This window comes from Eptatretus burgeri, chromosome 3 (assembly GCF_056783735.1).
Source record: "Eptatretus burgeri isolate ZD-2024b chromosome 3, Ebu_testis_v1, whole genome shotgun sequence".
In the NCBI taxonomy this organism is placed as follows: Eukaryota; Metazoa; Chordata; class Myxini; order Myxiniformes; family Myxinidae; genus Eptatretus; species Eptatretus burgeri.
The window spans coordinates 66,581,545-66,604,044 of NC_140963.1; the positions used below are offsets into that span (position 1 = coordinate 66,581,545).

Here is a 22,500-nt window from a genome sequence, read left to right on the forward strand (position 1 = left end):
AGTTATTTTTTTAATAAGACTTATTTGATATTTTTCACATTCATTATGTTTTCCATTTATATACCAAGACTGAGATTTTCTCCACTCTTTAGTTTGATTAATAATTGGTTTAACCATTTATATATTGTGAAAAAACGCGGCGGTAGCCCTTAAAAAACCCTAACCCATCTTCCCATCGTTAAAACGCAATCTATTTTATACACTCTATCATACAATATCCATATGGAACACAATCTATTCCATTATCTAAAATAAATCTCTTATCATCAAAGGCTCCTAATGCCTTTTTATTTACTTCTTCACTATATATGTTATGTTTATAACTTCTTATTGTATTCATTTTCCTATATTCTTCTTTCTTATTCATCAAACAATTCTAATAATTTCTAAAAGTTATTGATTTCTTTATTACATATTTCTTTATTCCCTTTAACCTCTTATCAATCTGATCACCATACTTATAAGCATATGCCTTTGCTCTCAATCCAATAAACTCACTCATTACTTTTCCACCCAACTCATCCTTAAACTTACCAATAACCTTTTCATTCTTTTTGGAAAATAACTCACTCTTCTTGCTGAAATTACTTGTATCATATACTCCAATATTTTTCCTCATATCTTTATAAACATCATCAGTTTTTATATCTAGGATAAAACTATCAGTGTCCATATACAACAATGAAACATTTTCACCATACTCTTTCTTTAAGTCATTATACAAATAATCATACATCAATATCTTTGATAAATCAAGAACTGCTGTTCCAATATAAATTGGTTTATCCATTACAATACTTTCCTTTTTCATATGAATTGCAGAAAAGTTCTCTGAAAAAACCTCTTCTCTCTCAAAACTTGGTTTATTTATCAATCTCGAAGCTTCTTTCCAAGATGTTGCGAATCTAATGTTTTGCCTGTTTCTAACATTTTCCATAGTCTTTCCAAATACAGCATTATTCATTAATTATAAAAGTCCCCTTCAAATATTACTTTTGTATTTGCTCTCATATCTGTATTGAATTGAATATACTTTTTCACCCAAGGACTTTGTTTAAATTTTAAAACTCTATGAATTTTAGCTACTCTCAATCCTTCTCTCAAAAACTGTTTTAAGCTTCTCTGATGCAAAACATATCCCTCTTTATCATAGAATGTTGTTAATAACTTTTCTGTTGATTTACCTTTCATATTAAAACTTTTATGATAATCACTTAACCATTCTTTCTTTGGGGTTTCTTTCTCACATGCAAAAGGAAGATCTTTATGCTTATTATGAAGATCACTCGGGTACCTCAAATCATCTTCAAAATAATAACCTTCTTCTTCGTCATTCAATTCCTCTTGAGAAGAAATAACAATATTCATCAAAGCCTTTTCATAATCCTTTTCTTCCACCCACTCTAATTTACCATAAGGCAGAGATTGAGACATTGCCCATCCATACAAATTATTAGCATCAAAATACATCAAATAATTACTATCTTTTTCACTATCATAATTTGGAAGATATTTATTATTTGCTTTAGCATATCTTTTTGAACATACTTGTGATATTCCACCTCTCTTGGACTTCTCAATCATCAAAAGCATATCAACATCACTGATTAAATCTATATCTTGTTTTGTCATTTTCAACATTGCACTCCAAGCTAAACCAGGAGCTGTGAAATAGTGGGCAGGGTCTAATCCATAACAATTTTTATTATGACAGAGTGATCGAAAAGCTTCAAACACATCAGCTAACAATAAAACATCTGTTTTTAGATATAAATCGTGATATTCTCCAAGGTTCTTTATCTTAAATAATTTCCATATTTCTTGTGCGTGTTTATATTCCTTATCACTTATCTCTTCTTCATTAAGGTTATTATAGAAACTTTCTTTTGATGGAAGTTGTGTTTCTTTAAATCTCATAAATGAATCCATATAATCATAAGGATAAATTCCCTTACTTGTAAGAATTTTCTCTTTACTTTGAATTTCATTCCTTGTTTGAATTTCCTCTCTCGTAAGAATTCCTTCTTTAATCAGAATTTCATCTTTAATCAGAATTTCCTCTTTAGTTAGAATTTCATTCATTGTTCGAATTTTCTTTATAATTAGAATTTCATCTTCAGTTAGAATTTCTTCATTAATTAGAGTTTCCTCTTTACTTTGAATTCTCTCTTTAATCTGAATTTCCTCTTTAGTGAGAATTTCCTCTTTGGAAAGAATGAATTAAGATTTGGAAAAGAGTCCGTGGAGCTTAGATTTGATGCGAGGTGGGCTAGTGGTGTTCCCATAAACTTGTAAGAATCAAGAAACCGAATACGAGTTATAGGTTTTGTGAATATCATTTTTGTAAATGAAATATACTTTTGACTTGTGTTTGTTATGGCAGAAATATTCCCTGGTGTTTTTGAAAGTTCATTTATAAATATATGTGTATCATAGTTGGCGCTGTTGTGAAGAAAGACTGGAATAAAAGAAGGTAATTTATAATTAAGATTACAACAGGAATGAGCGGGACCTCTATATTTACCAGTAAGATGACAATGATCCCTAACTTTAGACTCCTTAATTTCCCCCTCACAAATATGACAGATATTGTTCTTTCTAAATTCTAATTTTTCTTCTTTGGTTAATTTCATCGGTTCATTTGTTTCTTTCATTAATTTAGTGAGTCTTATACAATCCTTTTCTAATCGTTTTACAAACTCTTGTGAAGCTTTTTTTCCACGATAATGTTCAAGTTTGTTATACTTTTCTCCAACAGATGATTTGATATAATAACAGAAACCACAAGGAATATGTTTTTGATATTTATTTGTATTTGATTCTTTTGGATTAGGAGAAGCAGTATTAATCTTTTTAAGGATACACTCAAAATCAGCGTATATCACAAATGGGTGCATGATAGATTTATTATAATCTTCAAAAGAAATCTTTTCACCAGGTTTAGGCATTGTAATTACAGCTGATTTCTGATTACTACAATATTTTGAATGTTGTTCTAATCGTTCTTTTGTATGAAATGAATTAAGACATCGCTTACAAGGATATATTTTGTTTGCTGTTCTGAATACCTGAGAAGAGATTAATCTTGATAAATTATTGATGTATGTGTAATGTGAATTCTTTCCAACACTAAAATATAAAAGATCAATGTGTGTTTCTTCATTTTTATAGTTGTTTGAAATTTTTAATATTTGAACTTTGTTTGTATCCGTTAATCCATATACATTAATAGAAAGATTATTCTTTTTCTCAAATTTAGGAATATCTGTTAGTGGCATTGGGAATTTAAAATCTTTAATGTCCAAGGTATTCTCATATTTCATATATTGTTTTACTCTTTCTGAATTACATTTTGGTGGATGAAAGTGAGCAAGAACAGACCAGAGAAAACATTTATTATCATTGTTCTTAATATTAACAACTGCCTTCTTTAGTTTTATTTCTTTTGGTAATTCAATATAAGAAGAAGCTTTAAGAGGGTTTGATTTTAGAATGTGTATATCTAAAAAGATGATTTTTTTAATATTGAATCCACTTCCTACCACTGTATTATCAACATCCTCCTCTTGTCTTGATAGTTCTTCATAAACCCCACTATTCAAAAAATCTTGAAATGATGTTATAAAATGAAGATCTGTTCTCATATAAGGAGTTTGTTCTTCATCTTGTCTTTTCATATTCATTTTCACTCCCATATAAAACTTTAAAGTTTTCATTTATTTTAATGTCATTTTAATAAATTTTTCAACATCGGGTTTCACTATTACAATTGATTCAGCAATTGATGATGGACCGGGTTCTCCAAATTGAAAAATCCTTATTTTTATATGCCCTTTAAATGCCCCATCAGTGTTTTCAATATAATAGTCTCCCTTTACTTTAAACTCATTTTTCTTGTGTTTTTGTGATTGAAGATGTTTATTATAACTACTCTTCAAAACATCCTTTGAACAGATATCACAATGTTTTCTTTCCAACTCAAGAGGAGATATTTTATGTAACAGATTAAATGTGTGTTTGTTGGTTCGGAGGTGTTTTCTATAATGTTTATATTTGTGATTACAACCATCGCAGTATGTTGTATTCACCATATTTATATAATAAATCTTTGCTTAAACTAAAATTTTCTTGGTGAAAATTTCGTTTATTTTACAGGTGAATCTGTGCTTAAAACCATTTTATCCTCCAACTTTTTCACTTAATAAATACAATGTTTCAAGACACAAAAGACAAGTTTCAATCAATCTCTTCATTTGTTAAAGATACTGAGAAATATGTCAAGGATGTAAAATTGAACAAAGATAAATATAACAACTATTGGATAAAAACTATTATGGTAAATAATATGAGTTCTTCAATTTCCTTCAGTGGAAGGGCTTTTAGTATACCTGGTAGAACATCAATTAAAGTATCTCTAACAAAAGTTTCTCCTCTCCTTCTAGTAATATATTCAAAACTAGAAAAAGCAATGAAACAAGAAAAAGTATCAAAAAACAAAAATCTTATGGATGAAGCTTTAGAAAGAAAAGATAAGACCATCTGTAATATGCAAGGAGAAATTTGTATTTTTTTCAACAACCCTAAAGATGTAAATCCTGATGAAATAAAGGATGTTAATATATCAGGTGAAATGACATTTCGTTCAATAGTAATTAACGATCATTTTAAAATTACCTTTAATATAAAAAATGTTGTCGTTGAATCTGATAATGAAAAAGTATATCGATATCGATGGTAATATACAACTGAAAGTATAGATGAATTTCAGTTTAAGTAAAGTTTTACTTTATAAATATGCTAGACTTTCCTGATTCTCCATATGACAAATTTGAGAATTGTCCTGCGTGTGAAAGACGGGGATTAAACACAGAGTCAAAAGCCTATAAACAATGTATATTCTGTGATTATCTTCTAATTAATGATAATAAAAAATATAAAAAGGAAAATAATTCTTTTAGATTTACACCAAAAATGAATTACTTTACAAGATTGATTAGAGAAATGAATGTAAAGTATGAGGGTGATAACACACCTTTCCTTACAAGGGAAGAAACTGAACGTATAAGAGAAATGTTCAAAGGATTGTTGTTGTATATTATTCATGGATGTAATTTTCAGGGAAATATCAACACAAGATATTGTATAAATAAAATAATGGATTATCTTGAAATTAAACCTGAACTTAGGATAAAATATAGAGTTTCTAAAAAAGCCAATAATAAATTAAATAACCTGTTTTTCAAATATATAAATGAATGATTTTTTACCTATTTGGGAAAATAAGATAAAATTTAACAACCATAAAAATCTCCCAAATTCATTAAGATGTCTCATAGTTGGTTCAAGTGGATGTGGAAAAACCTGCTTACTTTTAAAAATGCTCCTCACTCCCAACTTTTTAGATTATGATAATTTAATAATTTTCACAAAGTCGAGTTTTCAACCAGAGTATCAACTACTCTCACAAGGTTTTGATGCTGGTCTTCAAAAAGAAGATATAATCGGTTTATTTAAACGTCAAAAAAACCTAAATGATTATAACATTGAAGATATAATTCAACTATTTTGTGATACACAGAGATGTAAAAAGAAATCAAATCCTATAACTTGTATTCTTAGTGATAATACGGATGATATACCGTCTCCCCAAGATTTGGATAAATCAAAAAAGAACCTCGTTATCTTTGATGATTGTGTTAATGAGAGAAACCAAACGGTAATGGACAGCTACTACACAAGAGGGAGACATTCTTCTTGTAATTGTATTTATCTTAGTCAATCGTACTTTCAACTTCCTCGTCGTTCCATCAGAAACAATGCTAATACTTTTATTTTATTCAAGTTAAATTCAATAGATATCAATAATTTTTGGAGAGATAATTGTTCTACATTATGTCGTAAAAAGAAATTTGAGGATTACATGAAGCACACGACTGAAAAATATAAATATATTGTTGTGAAACAAGATGAGATATTAAGGGATATATTTTTTTGTTTTATAAACAATTACATATATAAATGACAACTATTATTATAAATATTGTGGGTAAATCTGCTTCTGGAAAAAACTTTCATAAATCAAGGTTCTTGTGTAGTACAAATGAGAATATTGTAAATTTACTTAAAAAACACCGCGTGATACGTATTGTATCAACAACAACTAGAGCAATAAGACCTGGAGAAGTAAAAGGTGAAGATTATCACTATATTTCAGTGGAGGAACATATGCGATTGAGGAATGAAGGCCAAATGTTTGAGGAGGTTTCTCTTGGTACAACAAAATATTCACATTGTAAGAGTGAGTTAAGGAAACTAAAATCTGGTGGTGTTGGGATATTAGAAACTAATCCAGAAGGAACGAGACAAATTATTAAACATCTGAGCAGAGTGAAGATTTTATCATTCGGTTTTGATGTTGATGAAGAAACTCAACGCAAACGTATGAAAAGCAGAGATGCAAGTATTAGTGAAGAAGAAATTACAACTCGCATTAATGTTAATAAAGAATTTGATGAAATATTCAAAGAAAAGGATTTATTTGAACACATCTACTTGAATGATGAAGAAAAGGAAAATTTCCCTGTTGATCTTTACAATTCATTAAATGATATTTTACAATAAATAAATGGTGCAAAAGAAAGAGCAAGAAGATTTAAGGAACATCAAGAGTTGGTTTCAAAAGTTGTAAAACAACAGGAAGACATAAAGAAGAAACGCAGACAGAAACTAACGGGCGAAGAAGCATTTGAAAGAAAACAAGAGAAATTTTTTAAACCACTTTTAAAAACTTCCCAAGAAAAAATGAAAGATGTTTCCACAGTTCCCACAGTAGAATATACTCCCAGAAAGCTACAAATGTTAAAAGATTTCAGTCAAATGACGGAGGAAGAATTAGAGCATATTGGAGAATTAGAATATCATGATGAAGAATTATTTCAACAACTGGAAGAGATTAATCAACCCCCTGATTATATTGTGAATGCTGTTCAAAACAATGAATATTCAGCGGATTCAAAAACCAAAGCAGGACTCATTCCAACAGAACAACCAGCAATATTTCATCTTGTTCAAGAAAAGGTATTGATATTTAATGATGAATTTAGGTTCTTGGGTTCTGCTCAACCCCCTGTTAAATTAACTCCGAGATTAATGTTTCTTCTCACAAAAGATGGAAGACAAGGTTCAACTGTGAGGGATGAATCAAAGTATATTGATAAACCATTGGATATGGAAAATAATGATGATAGAGTATATATTGATCTGCTGAACACTCTAAATTATAAGGTTATTCTTTCTGGTAAAAGTAGGAAGAATGAGAAGGAGAAACACATTATTCAGGCTTTAAGTATCCTTGGTTCAGGTGTTAGTTTTCTTCCAAATGACCCATCGCAATTAGTTAATAGACTGTTGTTGTTGTAAGGCAGTAAGAAGGCTGGAAATAACAATTGTTTTAATGAAGCATCAGCCATTTTAGACCAGTTGATGAACATGAAAATAATTAATAAATCTCAATATAAAGACATTTTATCTCATATTAAATAAGATGTGAAGCACAATCCTTAGTTTCAATTTCACAACAAGCGACCACACATCTTCATTCCCATACCCACTACAACTTGACACAACAAAAGAATATGAGGCATCTTTATTGTCCATGGAAACTTATAATACCTTATTTAATATAACTGATAAAAATGACAAGTTTAGTTATAATCCCGGAAGTGGATACAAAACGATAACAGTCTCACCCGGAGCATATGAGATTTCTCAAATATCTTCCGAAATTGCTCGTCTTATGAAAGAACAGGGTGATGAACCAAAAAATATTGTTATAAACATTCAAAAACATACTTCAAAATCAACGATTAAAGTTAAAAATAACTACAAGGTTGATTTCACAATTGATAATTCATTTAGAGAGTTATTGGGTTTCTCCTCAAAAAAGATTGAAACTAATGGGACGTTTTACAGTGATAATGTCATTCAAATATCCTCAGGAATAAATTCGGTGTTAATTCACTGTGATTTGATTGATGGTGCTTTTCATGATGGAAAAAAAACAAATACATAATTTTCATTCAGCGCATACTCAACCCCAATTGGTTATAAATTCAATATGGAACCTAAAAATTTGGTTTATCTACCTGTGTCAGGAAAAACCATACACAGAGTAAATTTTAGGATAACCGACCAAGAAAATCGTGTGATTTCTTTTAATGGAGAAGTTATATCTATCAGAATTCACCTACGTGAAGTTTTCCAATAAATAAATACGATGGTTATTGTGAGGAAACACGAGTTGGGAAAATATAAAATAATTACAGGGGATGGGATGTTCCTTTCCCCATACTACAAGGGTGAAGGTATGTATCTTGGTAGAGGATACTATAAACCTAAGAGACAAAGGGGTGTTGGACATCAATTTAGAGGAGATGGGATAATTGATACTCTAATGGGTATTGGTTCAACTATTCTTCAACATAAAGATCTAATTGGTTCAACTGCTTCTGCTGTGGGAAATGTCGCAGGTGCTGTAAAGAGTATAAAAGATGCTCAGAAAGAATCTCATAAATTACAAGCAATAAAAGAAATTAAGAAAGGTAAAACTCAGTTGTCCCCCCAAGGACGACAGAAAATAATTCAAATACTTGGATCAGGGTTTCAAAAGTTTTGACATCTTTTTTCCTAAATAAATACAAGTATGGAAGCAATTGATAGTATCTATGATTTGGATGATACTATTATTATCTCAAACTCCACTAAAAAAGAAGATTACTTCAAGGTAAATGCAATAACTGGAACAGACTGGAATACGAATGGTACAAAAAGTTTTGAAATAAATAATCAACAAACCTATTTGAATCTCTCTGAAAGTTTCTTGTTGTGTAAATTTAAATTCACTAAAGCTGGGAATAACACAAACGCTACACTTGTAAATGATTTCTTCTGGAAAATGTTTGATAGTGTGCGTTTGTATATTGGAACACAAGAAGTTGAAGCGGTTGATTATGTCTCTGCTGTATCTGAAATGATAAAATTTACACTCTATACATTCAGTGATAGAATGGGAAAGGGGTCTGTCGAAGGTTTTATTCCTGATATGTCAACGGGAACAAACACAGACCCTGGATATACACAAAGGAAAGGAATGTATAATGATGATACAAAAGCAGAAAATAGTTTTACTGTGGCAGTTCCTCTTTAAGGTATATTTGGATTCTGTGATCATGATAAAGTTCTGTATGGTCTTAAAATTAGATTTCAACTTCAGAGGAATGATAATGAAAATCGATTGCTTTTTGGTGTTGGTAGTGCTTTTGGTGATCAGAATAAATTTGTAATTGAGGAGATGAGTTGGTATATCAGTGAATATACTCCTAATCTTAAAACAGAAGAGATGTTGAATCGAAGACTTAACTCAAAGAAACCACTCAGTGTATCATACCTCAAAAGAAGATGTCAACACGTTAAACTCAATCAAACTACTGACACGTGGAATTTGGGTGTTCTGGAAGGAAAGCCACGATATCTGTGGATCATTTTTAAAAAGCCAGATGGTGATACTGCGACTGATAAGAATAATGCATTGAGTGATAATGCTTAGGTGAAACAACTTCGCGTTTCTCTAGATGGAACATTTTATCCACGAGATAGATTGGAAATTAATTGGGAAAAAAATGATTTTGCTGAAGCATACAAGTCTTACCAAAAGGTGTGTGAAAGTAATGGAAATAAAGAACCTATTTTGGATATGACAGCATTTAAAAGTTTGTATACAATCTATGCGTTTGACCTGAGCGCGCAAAAGGAAACTATAAAGTCTAATCGAGTGGATACTTCCCTATACATTGAAAGAGGAGAGAGTGAAGAAGTTGATACATGTTGTTTGCTTTTGGAAGAAACAGAATTGCAGATTAATACAGATAATGGTGTGATGATTAGTCTCACATTTTTTGTTAAATAAATGAGTGGCAAAGTACCAACTGGGGTATATGTTAATCAAATCAATCTTCATAAACTATCATCTTGTGTTCAAAATCAAAAGCCTTGTACGATTAACGTTAATACAATTCAGAGAAAAGGAGCAGTAAGAATTGATGTTTTGCTCACAAGAGAACAGGTTAAAATCTTGAATGACACTGGCTCACTTAAAATTAAAATGACAAAACCAATGTTGAAAAAATATTCAATCAGAGAGACGAGTGGAGGATTTCTCCCATTTCTAATTCCTTTATTTGCTGGTTTAAGTGTGGTTGGAGCATTGACGGGTGGTATTTCAACAGCGGTGAAAACTGCCAACGAAAGGAAGGCTCAACTCCAGGCTCAAAAAGAATTGGAAAGACATAACAAAGAGTTGGAGAAACAAATTAGTGGAAGTGGTGTAATTGTAGATTTTGCTGAAAAACTTGAAGGTCTGCCTGACAAAGCGAGATTGTTAGTTGGAGATATGCTTTCTTCTATTGCACAAGCAGGTGTAAAATTAACGAAAAGAGGTAATGGATTATATCTTTCTAATAAATAAATGAGCATTGATGAGTGGTTGGAAAATTTTGGAAAGAATACAACATCAAATTTACAACTTGTCAAATATTGTAAGAAATTAAAAATTCATAATGTGGTTATTTGTATGAGAGATGAATTAACAAATGTGCCAAAACAGACAAAGAATATTATTATGAACTTAGAAGATAATAATGGGAACGGTTCTCATTGGGTTTGTATTTTTAATAGTGAAGACAAATATTATTTTGATAGTTTTGGTCTTCCACCACCTGTTGAAGTTATAAAATTCTTACAGAATGGTGTTTATCAAACATTTCAAGTCCAAGAATTAAATTCCAAGTGTTGTGGTCAATTATGTCTATATGTGTTATTTCAACTCAACAAAAATAAAAATTTTTATGATATTATTTTTAATCTAATATAAATGACTTATGTTGGTAAAGATGGTTCTATCTTTGGTGTATCTCAAGAACTGGATATTGATTTATCAAATTATTACACAAAGGCACAGGCTGAACGACATAAATATAATATAACCAAAAATATTAACATGAAAAATGCTTTTAAGTTAAAAAATTATCCAAGCCCAACTGACGCGAATGACTTGGTGAGATTAAGCGATTTATCACAATATATATCCTTAAATAAAACAGCCGTGTATTCCAAATATACAGAAGTGTTGATATTATCTCCAGGTCATACAGAATTCACAGTTCGAACTAAAATATTTTTTTATAAAGAAGGGCGTATCGTTTGTATGAGAATAGAACAATGGGGGTATGATATGAATGATTTAGGGTATAATTGGTCATTTAAAATTAACCTCGAAGACCTGGAACAATTAAATCAGTCTCGTAAGGAAGAATATTATCCACTTGGTATCGAGAATGAGTTTGTGGGGCTACGATAAGTAAACAACAAATAAAAGAATTTAATAAGGGTAAATATAATAATGGTTTTGCCCTTGTTTATCTCATGAAAACAGAAAAAATAGGATTATATATAATAAGTAAGGAAATACAAAATGATTTAACTATGGGAAGATGGGGAGGTGTTTCGTGCCATAATATTATTCTAACATATATTTCTTATACATAAATGACAGCAAGAAGGCTTCAAGAAAATTATCATTTCTGTGTCCAAGCATACCTTCAAGAAAAGGGTATTCGGTATTTTAATAAATATGTTCTACAACATAAGAATGAGGTATTTTCAATAAAAGATTGGCATTATGCTGATGTTGATAAACCGACAACTTTAGATTTAATTAGAATGTTAAATAATGAAAAAATTATAAAGTTAAGAAAAGGTAAGGCTCTTTTAGAAATTCAAAATAAATTTTATTGGTTTCCTGTTGTAAAAAAAATTATATTCGATGCAGGAATAACAAGAAATCCTGATGAATATATGTATAATATTCTATGGGGTGTAAACGATTCAAGGATAGTAAGGGATGAGGAAGGAGTTGAAGAAGAGAGGGAAGAGGAGGTAAATGAGAAGAGAGAGAAGGAGGAGAGGGAGAAGAAAGAGAAGGAGGAAAGAGAGAAGAGAGAGAAGAGAGAGAGGGAGGAAAGAGAGAAGAGAGAGAGGGAGGAAAGAGCGAGACAAAATAAATATCAAAATATGGAAACCAGTGAGATTCAAAAAAGATTGGTGGTATTTCAGAAAATAACTCAACCCACCGAGGAGGAAAACAAAGAATTGACAAGTCTATTTGCAATACTTTCGACAAGACTATTGTCATCGACAAGCTATTCATTTTAATTCAAGTTTTTTCTTAAATAAATGGAGGAGAGAGTGAAGGCATTTCTAAGGATTCTTTATGTTTTAAAAATTAAGATCCAAATGTGCATGTTGGAAACTAAAAAGGTTTTTGCACTCTGCAGGAATTTTTCACATAAATAAATGAGTTATTGTCTCAAATGTAAAAAGAAAACTAATACTAAAAATATTTCATATATTAAAAGTAAAAATAACAGGGTTATACAAAAAGGTATATGTTCGGTGTGTGGTTCAAAAAAAAAATCAATTTACCTCCAAACACAAACTCGGAGGAGATATACAAAAGTTTTTATCAGGAAGTAAATTTACAACTACTGGAATACCAGGGGAATTACATCTTCCAGGGTATTCTTTCTGTGGTCCAGGTACAAACTTGGATAAAAGATTAGATGAGGCAGACAATCCTAAATCCTGGAGTCAGCCTATCAATAGAGTTGATGAAGTGTGCATGAGACACGATATTGATTATGGGAATACCACAACGTTGGAAGAAAAGCATGAAGCCGATAGAGAAATGTTGCATAATTTGTCTCTGATACAAAATCCAACCTTGAGAGAAAAAGTTGATCGTTTCATTGTGAAGAAGATGATCAGTGCTAAATTGAAACTTGGACTTGGAAATTCAAAAAACTTATAGGCTCTAATGATGTCATTAAGACTGAAGAGCAATTAGCTGATGAATTACATAAACCAATATTCACAAAGTTTCAGAGAAGGAAAGTTTATTCCAAGGAAGTAGATTATATCTGGTCTGCTGATTTGATTGAACTCAATAATGATAAGGGGTACAAGTATGCTTTAACCGTTATTGATTTGAGGAGTAGATATGCGTGGGTTGTCCCTTTAAAAAACAAAACAGGTAATACTCTTATGTTAGCTTTTCAACAGATATTTAATAAAAGTAAGAGAAAACCTAAAAAATTGTGGACTGATGAGGGTAGAGAGTTTTATAACAAGACATTTATGAATTTTCTAAAAAATAACAGTATTACATTATACAGTACCTTTAATGAAGGGAAGGCAGTTGTTGTTGAACGTTTTAATCGTACCTTTAAAGAGAGACTATATAAAAAATTCACACAACTCGGTTCACAACAATGGTCATCTTTTATTCAGGATATTGTGGATAAGTATAATGACACGATTCACACGTCAACAAATATGAAACCATCAGAAACATTTACAAAATTAAAATATGAAAAAGAGATTAATGTCAGAAAACCTAAGTTCAAAGTTGGTGATATCGTAAGAATATATAGGTGGAAATCTCATTTTGAAAAAGGTTTTACTGAACGATGGACGAAAGAACTTTTTAAAATTGTTGATGTAATAGATACGGTTCCTTGGACTTATAAAATATATGATTTGGAAGGGGAAGAGATTTTAGGTTCATTTTATTCACAGGAATTACAAAAGACAAAGATAAATTGAAATTTTTTGACTCCACCCACACAAGCCCCGCCCACACAAGCCCCGCCCACACAAGCCCCGCCCACACAAACCCCACACAAACCCCACCACACACGCACGCACGCACACACACACACACACACACACACACATACACACACATACGCACACATAGACACACACACACGTGTCTCACCATTGGTTTAATTCATTCGAGATCAGAGACCAGTCATTATAAATCATTGATCTCTTCAATAAGAGCAGAGAGAGGTAGGTAGAAAGACAGACACACACACACACACACACACACACGTGTCTCACCATTGGTTTAATTCCTTCGAGATGATAGGACGTGATAAGACTTCGTGCCACTCATTATAAATGTCTTTCAATTCTCTTCTAAAATCATTGATCTCTTCAATAAGAGTATTAATTTCATGCACCACGTCGTGATACGTAAACTCAATTTCTTGCAATAACCTGTCAGGGAAAAAAAATATATATATATATCAGAATTATCATGATTTAATTAATAATCATTTGCTTTATCGTTCAAAGAGAAAACCATACACAAACTTACCAACTCCGTAGTAAGCTTTTGTCTTCATCGGAAGAAAGATCGCCCATGTCTCAGTTGTAAAAATGAAAATCCCGTCTGACAGAAACTTTGTCTGGTGAATCACTTATAAGGCAACGACGAGGAAATTACCTAAGCATTGGGTGCGGCCACAGGAAATGACAGCTTGGAAAATAACTGGGCGATTGTATGAATCATTTACAAAACATACTTAAAATGGTTTTGATTCAAATGTTTTCAGTTCGTGTTCTGAGATAAAATATAAATACGAGACCTTGTCTCACAGAATAGTTCCTATTTTTCACAGCATGACTGTCTAAAACCACACAGCACGACCGTGTCAAAAAACACTTCCTCATTTTCACGGCATGAACTGAAAACATTTGAAACAATTTACTATAATCTCAAAATGATATGTGGCTCAGGAGGTGGCCAAACAAGAGCATTAAGAGAAGTTTATCATTTCGTAATGGCACAAAAGGGGTATCTTAAAAAATATAAAGATTCAAATGTTTTGTTTGTCAATATTTTAGATGGGGATTATTGTGCAAAGAAAATTAAACTATTGAAGGAATTTGAGAATGAACAAATCTTTATAGGTTCAATGAGTGAGCTGATCAACCTCCAGGTTAAAAGGGGAGACAAATAAATATACCTTGGGATAGCCTGGTTTTATATATATATATATATATATATATATATATATATATATATATATATATATATATATATATATATATATATATATATATACAAACAAAGCCTGGTGTTGGCCTAGTGGTTAGGGTGGCGGCTTGGGATCCCAGTGTCCCGAGTTCGAATCCCGCTCAGCTGCTGAATTAACACCAGGGGGTTGACTCAGCCTGTCATCCTTCCGAGGTCGGCGAAATGAGTACCAGTATACTGGTCCCGGTGTATGCCCCGGTTAGAATAGGTGTACCATATCCCTGTGTTGTAAGAGGCGTCCAGGAAGGGCATCCGACCATAAAACATTGCCTCACAAAAAGCCAAACCCCTGCACAGCAGGGAAAAATTGATAAAAAGGGGGTTTATTTTAAGGGAAAAAAAAGGGAATCGCTGAAAATCCCCCATTCATTTACATGGGGAAAAGTGAGCTAGAACCAGTATATTCACCCTACTCAGGAGGGGGTTGTTGATGCTCGGGGGGAAGGAGGATATCTCCCTGTCTCGGGTCCCGCGACGAGCGTCTCCACCACGACCTTGGTCGCGTTGCTGGCCTCTCCCTCCGCAGCTCCCCGACTCCGACACAAGCACCCCCTCGACCGTCTTCGCCGCCGCCACCTCTCCACAGCTCCGTCCAACCGCCCGCTCCGACTCCTCTCTTGACTCGTCCCAACTCTTCACTGGCTCCGAACTCTTAACTCTCTCCCCTCCGTACTCTTAACTGGCTCTTCCCAACTCCACCGACTCCACTTGACTGACTACTACTGCTTCTTCTTCCCAACTCCACCGACTGCCAACTGCCGCGTTTGGCGAGCGCGGCCCCTTATATGCCCCGTGGCCTCGCTCCTTCACCTTCGACCCTTTACCTCCGACCCTTCACCTCTAACTGGCTCCCCATTGGACCGAGGAAAAGTGGGCGTGAATGCTTTTTGATCCATGAATTTGCATATAGCGATATTACTCCAACGCACCTGGAGGCGGGGCCAAATCGCCCCACGCTCGCCGATAGGACGGAACAGAAGTGGGCGTGAGTCGTTTTTGATCCGTTTTCTTCGGAAAGGTCGGCGCTTTTGCACCCCTGCTCGGTGCGCGCCCTGCACGAGTCCAGTATCGGTGCCCACAAGCGGCGTGGGAATGACGGTGATGCGATGGTTGCGAGGGCGAGTTGTGACGGTAAAGGTCGTGGCTGTTGTTGTGAAGCGGCGTTGCGGTTGGTGGTTGTTGTGTGATGGCTGTTGAGACGTGGTTGGTGGTGGTAGTAATGGCGGCTGGTCCAAAATAAAGATAGTAAAAGAAAAACGGCTATCTGGAAGGGTCGCAGCCCGCATGAATGACATTTATTCCCTCTAAACAACGGGTTTGGGCCTAACTACACATATACTTACAGAGATATCTCACCTAAGGGACCTGAATGGTGGTTTGCGAATTTCGTCAACCACAACACTACCCCCTCCCCTTTTTACAGACTCGTCCCGAGTCGTCAAATTTTCGTGTGCCATCATGTGTAGTTTTCCCCTAGTACATTTTACCTACGGATCCCTGAGTGCGACATTCATGGTATTCGTGTCCCCAAAATAAATAACCTGAGGGCTGAGTAACTACCTAAACAAACTCACTCACACGGACGACTCAAATAAAATTGCCGGCGCGAGGACAGACATGCCGGGGGCGCACTCATATTTACAGTGCATCTTACCTTAACTTACAAATTTTACACTTAACCATGGCCCAGGATCAATGAACTCTGCAAAAAGAAAGCAGTTAGCAGGGAGCCAGGCTGCTCGCATGCAGTCTCTGACTCAAACAATGCAGGTGACAGGTAACGTGGCCGGCTGCTCACACGCAGTCCAAGGCCTTCCCTTTTGAACTGAACGCAGTGAACCACAATGGTGCATGGGCTGCACAAAAGCAGTCTCCGTGCCAGCTCAAGTGGCACACGCAATGAACACAACGAATGGATGGATGAATGGTTTGAACTGAACGCAAACACGGTGCACGGGCTGCCACTGCCGGCCCGTGTTGTAGCTGCCAACAGGGCAGTTCTCACCGCTTGCAAACTGTTGCTTTTACGATGATCCCGGCGCGCATGGAAATGAACAGGGGGGGGGGGGGCAAAGCAAAATTGAACAGGGCTGGTGAACGTGGGCAGTGGGCATGGCATGGCAAAGGCAGCAGGCAAACACAGCCCGCAGAAGAAGGCCGCTGCAGGCAAACACAGCCGGCAGACGAACTGGCCGGCACAGGCCTTGAAGCACAGCAGCTGCAGACAATCCGACAGGCACAGGCCTTGCAGCACAGCAGCTGCTGACGATCCAGCCGGCACAGGCCTTGCAGCAAAACAACAGCTGCCGATGAAGTGGGCCGGCCTTTGCCTTGCAGCAACGCAGCCAGCAGATGAAGCTGGCCAGCCTTTGCCGTTCAGTGGAGGTTGGTGGAGGGAGTGCGGTGGTGCTGGCCACTCGGAAGGCGGGCTCGGACCTACCCTGCGGTCTCCCTCCCAACCTATCGCCTTTGCCTGTCACTGTCTATACCCACTCCCTTAATTTGTCAAACCCCAATTTAGCCCCAACTTATTTTTTTTATTTTTACTTCCCCACTATAAATCGTCCCCTAACCCCCTGTACTGTCCTTGTTCGGCTAACCTATCCTGTCACCTAGCCTACTCCCAACCCCTACGTTCCCTTCCCGGAGGGGAACAAGGGAGAGCTAGCGTCCTGTGTCGAGGCCCAATCTAAGCATCAGAATTGGCCTCCCCAGAGTTCAGCGATCCATAACACAAAGTGGGTCCAGCGGCCCACAACGAGAGCGAGGGGATGGATGGTGCGGAGGGGTACACTTCCTAATCTACCCTAACCATTAACTGTTAAACTACCCCGGGGCTTTCAACAAGCGCCTCTCGCTTAAACTATTGGTTCTAACAACCCAGATTCCCGTCGCCTGTGTTGGTGTCCTTACAATTTCGGGCCTCGCCCCCCAATTTTCTCTCCGTGCCCTCACACGGTCTCATGGCTGGGACACGTGGCCCCCTCTGGCAGGCACGACCCTCTGCCGAATCTCCCGCTATGGCACCCCCGGGCACTACACTGCCTCCGAGCCTACCAGCTCCCTAAACACCGGGGAGCGCCTCCCACGGCACCTCCCCTGAAACGCACACGTGGCAGGCTGGCTTCCCAGGCCCCTTTCCGAGGGTCACCCGTGCCCTCAACACTGCCCACGCGGCTAATGGTGCCCCGGGCCCCCGCACCAAGCAGGCGCACCCGTGCCCACTACGCTATCCCGGCCCCCCATGGGCCCTTGGCCTACCACGGCCGACCAGCCTGGTGCCCGGGGTACCCACTCAGCGATACTCATCTTTCGCAGCCACGCTCCCAGCCCGTCAACAGGGCTCCTGCACCCCTCCAAACGGGTTTCGAGCCTACACTCCCACCAACAACAAAACGACCTCCATTTTGTAAATTTGACTAACCCAGCTAACTCACTCCACACTGACCCCGGGGTCCCTTGGGCGGGAGTCACTCCTCCCCCCAATCACTCATCGCACCATGCATTCCCCATTCGCTCCACTCACACAGACCCGCTGGCCTCACTCACTCAACAAGTGCTCACCTCACAACTCACCAACTCTTCAACACACACACCGCTGAACTCTGCCATCCTCCTAACTACATCCCCTAACTAACTCGTGCTCCCATGTCGTCCCTTAAACTATAGCACGTTCCATTTAACCTACGTAGCTAAGCTACGTCCCCACTACACATCCAAAGGCTGTCACTGTCTCCAAAATAATCCCATACTCCATTTTCCCAACCTAAATCTGACTAACAATCCCTCTAACTAATCCATTCCACGGGCCCCATGAGGACTTACCCCTGCCCCATGGAGCCGGTCTAGCGAAGCTAACCCTTCCCCCTAACTAGTTTCCATCCTGTGCCCTGGGTCAAGGGGGTCTTCCACCCCTTGCCCAGGAATCCTGTGCACCCAAAAGTGAGGCTTGCTGTTCTTTTTTTTTTTTCTAATTGCGCAGCACCAGCGCGGTAACTCACAGCTCGCGCACTTTGCACCTGCCCGTGACGTCATGCAGCTGCACGTGTACCTCGTCCCTCCTTGGACGGTACCATCCGGCAGGGATACCCCTCCTGCCGGATTCCAACCCCGCGTGCAGCCATGACGTCACCGTGCGCATAAAAAAAAACACAAGCCCCACGTCTCGAGGGGTTCCCCACGCGAACACATGTGCTTTGCCCGTTGGAGCTTAACACACACGATCGCGTGGAGAACCCGTCCGGTCCAAATCCATAATCCTGCCTAAGCTTTGTCCGTCCGCGGGATCGGCAAATCCACCGCTGGCGTTTCCGGACCGGGACTTCACTCTCGCAAGCGAGCACGTGGGGGCCTCGTGCGTTGCACAGCACGGACCTCGTGCTCGCGGCTGGGCGAACCCGGCACGGTCCCCGAAACAACTACAGCCGCTACTCGGCTTTCTTTCCTCTCATGTCGCCGTCGTCGCCATTCGACCCACGCACGCCTGCGTGTCACGACGCTCACAGTCCATTCCATCACATTCACCCCGGGAGACGCGGCTGCGTGCTCCCGCATGCCCACCGACATCTCCCTTACATACCGCTCTCTCACACACACAGTCTCCCTTGCACTCGGCCGTTCACTCACGCATGCCATCTCCCTCGCACACGTTGCTCCACTCACTCGCGGCCTTTCACTCACTCGTGCCATTTCCCTCACACAAACCACACCACTCACACACGCGGGGGCACTCACCCGCGGTGCCTCATCCACACACCGTCCCTCACTCACACACGCGGGGGCACTCACCCGCGGTGGTTCATCCATACTGGACGTTTCACTCACACACACGGCCTCTTCCACTTGCGGTGCCCCTTTTACACACGGCGTGCTGGGAAGCACGTACTCCGGCACAATCGCCACCACCCCACTCACACACGGGGTCGCTTCCACACACGGGGACGCACTCACACCTTGCACCACACACACAGGGACAACCACACTGGGGATTCCTGTCCCCACAAGGGTCTCCGGGGCCTCTATACCCCCCAAGCTCTCTGTGCACCTGTCCACAGCACCCGTCCCCTCAACCTCGCAAAGCACGACCGAACCCACCTGGTCGTGACTCGCCTCAAGGGGGAATACTCCCTCCCCTCGTTCCTGGAGGAGGCCATCCAGCTGCTCGCACCGGGCCCCCACCCAGTCCACCAGCTCACCCCCATTGTCCTCCACTACCTCCGTGTGTGTGTGTGTGTGCGTCACTTACCCCGTCTTCATCGTGCAGTCTTCCCTCTATCGTTCCCATCTCCCGTGTCTCTGCCAACTCTTCACCCTTTACCTCCCTTGTCTCCACTATTTTTATTTCCTTTGTCGTCACCTCGTGTCTCGTCTCTCACGTTTTGGTCTCCCCATTTAATTTTTCCCTTTCGGTCATCGTCACGACCCTCGCCCAACACGTCCCCCGAATTATTTTTTCACCCGCCTCCACCGCGGGCCTGTCAGCCGTTGCACCCCCTCCCAGCTCGTTCGCTCCCACACGTGGAGTCGCCATTTTAAGCTCCCTGCTAACGGCCTTCATGCCCGCCTGCAGGCATCGGCCCATGTTCTGCGTCTCACCCCGCAGCTTTTTAGTTTCTTCCTTCATTTGCTTGTTCATTCCGTTCATTTGCTGTGTATTCGCATCCATCTTTTCGTTCATGCCTTTCATTTCGTTTTTCATTTCATTTGTGTTTGCATCCATTTTCGTTTTCATTTCCGCATTCATTTGTTGCGCATCCGCATTCATCTTTGCCAGCATGGTGAATAGCTGGGCCATGTCGGGTGCGCTTGGGTCAGCCGATTCGGCAAGGATCGGGGGGATTTTGGTGGAGAGGGGGAGGGGAGGTGTCATCCACCGCGGCCGCTGCCGTACCTATTTCGGGCTCTGGGTTCAGTTGGGCGAGTTCGTTTCCCTGTACAACCAACATTTCCTGCACGGGGATTTCATCCTGGACCATGGATTCTACACATTCTACATCCATTTCTAATACCCCCGGCTCCCGCTCGCCTTGAGACGCCATCTTGCTTCTCGTAAAGGGTTAATTTAGCTCGCTCGTAATTTGGAGGGAATCGGGGGTCGCTCCTCTCACCCCTGGACCGATTCCCGTGAATTTAGCTGGAGACAGGAGAGCCCGTTTTCCCATTCTCCGATACCAGTGCCGCGAGGAGGGCGATGAGTTTATATCGCACGACCTGACACCAGTGTTGCGGATTCGCGCCCGCCGGCGTGCGAACGGCCACGTAACTCGAATCGCGGCACGTCGCCCACCGGACGGACAATCCAGTCGTGACCCTCTCGGACTAACGCCGGGAACCAGTCACGGGTGGACCTTTCGGCCTCACCACGATCGTGCCAATCGGCCCCCCGCGTGGGATAGGGTTGCTCGCCAAATTCGACCTACCTAAGTACCCACACGGAGGGTAGACCGGGCGATCGCACCTCGCCGCAGGTCGACTTCGGACACGGGCCACTTTAAGCGACCCGTTCCGTACTATCGGGATAACCGAGCGGTGTTATCGTCGGCCTCGACGGTTCGATTAGTTATCGGGCGTTTTAGCCCACGACCAACCCTTTACGTGAAGTAAGATGGAGATTCAATAGAGGAAAAGACGAAGCAAAACGGGAAAACAGTTCAACATAAAGCACATTTATTTCGCGATGAACGGAAAGCACACATATACAATTACACCAAAAGCAAATGTAAAAGGAGAAGGAACACAACAATAATGCACAAAAAGCAAATGCAACAATGCAGATCTAACCGACTACCGAGCACACGGCAACACTTATACAGTTTTACTTCACAGACGATGCCGACAACACATATACCCAAAGCAAAAGAAAAGGACCACCCTCAAGGATGAGGGGGGTAGGCGGGCCTGGGGCCGAGACCGCGTCGGGCCTACCCGTCTGGTGATGAGCCGCAAAATGGCGCTGGCGCCCCGACTCCGCGGGCCTCGCTGGGACTGCCTGGTATGGGGTGGAAACGGGGCCCCCTTCTCGCACTATCTCAGCGCGGGGGGAAACAGGAAGGGGTTGTTGATGCTCGGGGGGAAGGAGGATATCTCCCTGTCTCGGGTCCTGCGACGAGCGTCTCCACCACGACCTTGGTCGCGTTGCTGGCCTCTCCCCTCCGCAGCTCCCCGACTCCGACACGAGCACCCCCTCGACCGTCTTCGCCGCCGCCACCTCTCCACAGCTCCGTCCAACCGCCCGCTCCGACTCTTCTCTTGACTCGTCCCAACTCTTCACTGGCTCCGAACTCTTAACTCTCTCCCCTCCGTACTCTTAACTGGCTCTTCCCAACTCCACCGACTCCACTTGACTGACTACTACTGCTTCTTCTTCCCAACTCCACCGACTGCCAACTGCCCCGTTTGGCGAGCGCGGCCCCTTATATGCCCCGTGGCCTCGCTCCTTCACCTTCGACCCTTTACCTCCGACCCTTCACCTCTAACTGGCTCCCCATTGGACCGAGGAAAAG

At 39.5% G+C, this 22,500-nt stretch overlaps 1 protein-coding gene across 1 annotated transcript in view; it reads left to right on the forward strand.

Annotated features, from left to right (window-relative positions):
• The window catches only part of INVS (inversin), a 671,909-nt gene that overhangs the window by 311,632 nt on the left and 337,777 nt on the right, over nt 1-22,500 (forward strand). The gene's annotated exons all lie outside the window — the stretch shown is intronic.